Below are 5860 nucleotides of genomic sequence, written 5' to 3'. Positions count from 1 at the left end.
GAAACCACAATGAGAGGGAAATCACATGGCTGCCTGTGAGTACAGATCAGACAGAGGAAGCATTTGTTGAAGACGTGTCAGGTTCCTTGCAGATATTTTCCAAGATTTACTTTTTATCCCTTACTTTTATTCCAGTGTTTGACATTCAGATGTTATGTGTATGTGGAAAATTCCAGTAACCTTTTCTAATATTTTGAACTGCTTCCATGATTAATATTTCTTTCACTATCTATAAATCATTTAACATTGCTTTCTGTTTTCTGCTTGAATTTCTGTGATTGCAGATTTTACCTTTACCACTTCATGAATGCAAAGGTTATATTTCATAACGGGGTGTGTGTGTGTGTGTGTGTGTGTGTGCACGCACACACATGTGGGCATCTCATTCATTCCAACAGAGAGAATTTGCCCTCCCTTCAAGGTATTTTTGGGTCCCAGATGCTTTCCTCACTTGTGGCTTTGATTTGTATCAGATGACAGCCCCTCCCTCTTCTGTACTCTGTTCTCTGAATTCCACTCTGGGAATGGAACTGCGTAAACATATGAGGAAAATGGGACATCAGTTATGGGGCTTGTTTCTTTGGGAAGCTACACTTTCTATAGAGCCCCAAGATTGTTTAAGGACATCTGTCCCTTGGTTTGACCTAGGTGTTGACATGGAACGTGGACCCCTACGATTTATTGAGAAGGAATGAGGTGGACCTCATGGTGAGGTTGGTGACCATGGGCTGAGGTTGCGTTAGTAGCAGGATTGTCTTGGATTGATAGGGAGGACATCAGTTTCTGGGTGATTAGAGGTCCCAGGGGTCAGGGTCCTGCTTTTAGAGTCAGTCATCTCATTGCTGCTATCAACCAAGCTTCTGTTCAAATGATTCCTGTGTTCTTACTAAGTGATCACAATTGCCTGAGTCAAAGACAGTTGAGTGCAATGGCAAAGTCTGTCTTCAGGGAAAGACGCTCACTGGCATCTAGGTTAGCTTGAAAAGACAAAGAATAAAGATAGGCTTATGGTTATCTCTTTGGGGGTATTAGTAAAATTCTGGCAGGGAGGAGTGGCAACATGGGGAACTATACTTTGTGGATGTAATCAGCTAAGCTAATTGGAGTAGGCTGACCTCTAATCCAATAAGACCGGCGTCCTTGATAGAAGAGAAGAGACACACAGATGGAGATGGCCAGGCACAGGCACAGGCAGAGACTGGAGTGATGCCTCTACCAGTTAAAGAACACTAAATATCACCAAGTAGAAGCTGGAAGAGACACTCGGGACAGACTCTCTTGCACAGCCCCCCAAAAGTAATCAACACTGACATCTTGATTTCAGATTTCTGGTCTCCGCTATTGAGAGAGAATACATTTCTGTTGTTTTAAGCTACAGGGTTTGTGGTGCATTGGTGTGTCCACTGTGGGAAATGAGTATGAGGTAGATGAGGTCAGTGTCTTGGTTTACTTATGCTGTGGCTGGAGGTTTTGCCTATGGAGATCGACAGCCACCTCTAGGGCACGAGTGTGTGCAGAGGACAAGCGTTACCCCAGAGGAGGAAGGAAACTGGGGGCGATGAAGCATACTGATGTCCATCACACTGCTCCACTGCACAAGGAGGAACTGGGAGTTAGTGAGGTGGAGCTGCTGGTGCAAAGTCTGCAGGTCCTCTGTGATGGGGCCAAGATTATCATCCAGGTCTCCCTTTTTATAAGCTGAGATCTGATTACATTTGGTTCACACCGAGGATGGCTAAAATTAGCCTAAGGACAGGAGTGGTTAGAAAATCTTCTTCTTGGCCAGGTACAGTGGCTCAGCATGTAATCCTAGCACTCTGGGAGGTTGAGGTGGGAGGATCCCTTGGGCTCAGGAGTTCAAGACCAGCCTGAGCAAGACCGAGACCACTTCCCTAGTGAAAATAGAAAAACTACCAGGCATTGTGGCAGGTACCTTCAGTCTCAGCTACAAGGGAGGATGAGGCAGGAGGATAGCTTGAGCTCAGGAGTCTGAGGTTGCTGTGAGCTAGACCAAGACCATTGCACTCTAGCCAGGGCAACAGAGTGGGACTCTGTGTCAAAAAACAAAAACATTTTTCTTCTCATTCACAGCTTTGCACCTTGTAGATCTTTAAACCCAGCCCTTCCTCACATTCCAATGGAATATTCCTGGCAATGCTGCAGTGGTTAGAGGGCACAGACACTGGGATTTCCTTGAGAGCTCTGCATTTCCCAGCTGAGTACAGGGCGGGCATCCCACATGTCTCTGCATGCTGGTGCCTCATCTCTACGTGTGGTCACCAGAACCAATGCAGGTGACACCTACAGCTCACAGATTCCAATCCAGGTAGGTATAAGTCGCCATCTCTGCACTGGCCATGTTTCCCCGCTTAGCGTCCACTCCCCAGGCAAGCCCCTTCGTCCCGGTCCTGGAACTCACCAAGGCAAAGCAGGGGCAGGACTTCCGTGACCATAGTGTCCCTTCTGCCTGAACCAAGATCTTGTCTTCAGTTTTGCAGTTCAGAGGAGTAGCAGGACTGAACACACACAGCCCTGTCCCTGCCCATTTCACCACAGGACGACGGCAGGGGTAAGGTTTTTGCTCTGGTCAGTTGGTTCTCAGCAACCCCAGTGGGCGGTTTCCTTCTTGCAACCAACTCAGGAAGCAAGAGGCAGAGATGACTGTACCTTCCCCTTAAATGTTACATGTGCCTCCCCCCGTTCTGAGGTGGGCCCTGCCCCAGCTAAAGTCTTGCTCCAGATAGGTTTTTTTTTTTTTTGCTCCAGATAGTTTTTTAAAAATAATTTTTATTGGATGGAAGCAGTTACTCATGCCTGTAATCCCAGCACTCTAGGAGACCAAGGGAGCTCAGGAGTTCGAGACTGTCTGAGCAGGAGCAAAACCCTCATCTCTACTAAAAATAGAAAAATTAGCCAGGCATTGTGGTGGCCCCTATAGTCCCAGCTACTCGAGAGGCCGAGGCAGGAGGATCGCTTGAGCCCAGGAGTTTAAGGTTGCTGTGAGCTATGATGACATCATGGCATTCTGGTCAGGGTGACAGAGTGAGACTGTGTCTCAAAAAAAAAAAAAAAAAATTGAGGGCGGTGCCTGTGGCTCAAGGAGGCGCCGGCCCCATATATTGGGAGTGGTGGGTTTAAGCCTGGCCTGGAAAAAAACTGCAAACCCCTCCCCCCAAAATTGGGGTCATATGTTCCCTCAGGTTGGCCCTTCTCACTCAGCATAATACCTGTAAGGTTCATTCAAATTGTGTGTTAACATAATAGAAATTAAAACAAATATGATAGCTGTGTTTAGCACCTGATGGGATCATGGGTGTATGCATATGTTGAACACTTCCAAATGTATACTTTAAATATATGTGAATTTTTTGGCAGCATCTGTAGCTCAGTCAGTAGGGTGCTGGCCACATACACAGCGGCTGGTGGGTTCAAGCCCAGCCTGGGCCTGCTGAACAATGATGACAACTACAACCAAAAAATAGGTGGGTATTGCAGTGGGCACCTGTATTCCCAGCTACCTGGAAGGCTGAGGTAAGAGAATTGCTTAAGCCCAAGAGTTTGAGGTTGGTGTGAGCTGTGACACCATAGCACTCTACTGAGGGCAACATAGTGAGACTTTGCCTCAAAAAAAAAAAATATATATATATATATATAATTTTTATGTCAATTATAGCTCAATGACTCTTTTCTGATCATTGCCTCCTGTTCCCTCTATTTTTCTGTTCTCAATCTCCCCTGGTTGTGCTCTTTAGCAGAATTGAATCCCTAGCCAAAAGAATATACCATTTAAAAGAAAATACAAAAAAAACCCAAACTCATAAATAAAGAAAATACAAATAACAAAAAAAGTCGCTGTGTGTATCAACGGTTCGTTCCCTTTTTGCCGATGTGGAGAATTTTTCATTGCCTCAGTTTGCTTGTCTGTCCCCTCACTGGAGGACATTTAGGCTCTTTCCTGTTTGGGGCTGTTACAAAGAAACGAAGAAACTGCCTTCCAGAGGGGTCTGCCCCAAACATGTTAGTCTCTTACATAAACTAGCAAATTCCTAACATTATGGCTGGGGTTGAAGTCAGTTACTGTGGGGGATAAATGACAGTTCAAAGTGACTTTGGAAAGGCTGAATATTAGAGTCCAGCGAGGTGATTAGCAGTGGCATTAAATATTCCTTGACCGTATTCTTCTAGCTGCAGATTTCTCTATTAAATACTTTTCATTTGGAACAGATTGTGGAGAAATATTCATTCCCATACTTAGGTTAATTTGAATGTGTCAGGGATTGTGTGATGATTAACGAATAGCTGAGATATTGGTGCAGAAATGAAATAGATTATAGGTTCTGTCTAGTGACCACCAGGCATTCCCAGCTCGTCCTCACTCTGCACCTGCCCATGTAACAGGCAGAGCAAGGGAGACGTCCTACTGGCATTTAGTGTCCATTGGTGATTCTCCCTGAGTCCACCTAAACTACTCCTGGCCAACAACTCCATAACTGTTGAGTGGATTTTCACACATTTTCTGAGAGTACAAAATAGATCAAGTCCCCCAGTTAGGACTGAAATTATTGGAGGGCTCAGGTTGGAAGAGTAGCCAAGTAAGTGGAGAAAAGCCCCAGTTCGGGGCCAATCTGCCCATAAGAGTCAGAGAGGCTCATCACCCTCTAGGAATAAGGAAAAAATACTGATAAATAAATATATACACACACATATATATGTGTGTATATATATATGCTCTGTCACATTTTATGCATTATCTTCTATATTGTTATCCTAATTATCATTACCAATACATTTTTTTTTTTTTGAGACAGAGTCTCACTTTGTCACCTCTGGTAGAGTGCCATGATGTCATAGTTCACAGCAACCTCAAACTCTTGGGCTCAAGCAGTTCTCTTGCCTCAGCCTCCCAAGTAGCCTGCCACAACGCCAGCTATTTTTTATAGACGGGGTCTCGTTGTAGCTCAGGCTGGTCTCAATTCCTGAGCTCAAGCGATCTGCCCGCCTCAGTCTCCCAGAGTGCTGGGATAACAGGCTGGCCTACTAATACATTTTAAATAGCATTTTATAGGCTGGGCACAGTGGCTCATGCCTGTAATCCCAACATTCTGGGAGGCTGAGCCTGGTGGATCACTTGAGCTCAGGAGTTGGAGACCAGCCTGAGCAAGAGCGAGACCATGTCTCTGCTAAAAATAGAAACACTAGTTGGACGTTGTAGCAGTCACAGTTGCTCATGAAGCTGAGGTAGCGGATCGCTCAAACCCAGGAGTTTGTGGTCGCCGTGAGCTATGACACCATAGCACTCTATCCAGGGTAACAGAGTGAGATTCTCTCTCAAAAATAGATAAATAAATAGCATTTAATATGGCTTTAGGAATTTCCAGCTTATTGGAATGTGTTAGAATTGAAGGCCTTGTTTTGATTAAGATTTTAAGTGAATTCAGACCTACAGAGCGTTTTATGGTTTCTCATATCCTGAGCATAGTTGCGACACAAAACCTGTAGGTCACATGAGAGGAAGGAAGACACGGGCTTGAGCAAACATATTACTGCCTACTTGTGTAGCCATCCCTCTTGTGGCTGAAATTAAAGAAAGGTCCTCAGAACAGACTGTGGGGCCAATATGATTCCTGGTTTCTCATCTTTCTTCTGCTTTTGGGGTAAGTTCCTTGGGTCTATACATGGAGACAAGGGTGGATTGAGTGAAAATTGTCACAAGAATTATTAACATCAGCTTGTCTTTATGGATAGCTTCTTGGGGTTAGGGACTTTAGTGGAAGCTGTAGATACATTTTACCCATTTTACATTTTTCAATATGTAAATATTTATCTTCTGTACCCAAGATCTATCCTATATGCTGATATC

Source organism: Otolemur garnettii, unplaced genomic scaffold (genome assembly GCF_000181295.1).
Source record: "Otolemur garnettii isolate 467f Iridium unplaced genomic scaffold, OtoGar3 scaffold00212, whole genome shotgun sequence".
NCBI lineage: Eukaryota > Metazoa > Chordata > Mammalia > Primates > Galagidae > Otolemur > Otolemur garnettii.
This window is presented reverse-complemented; position numbering follows the sequence as displayed.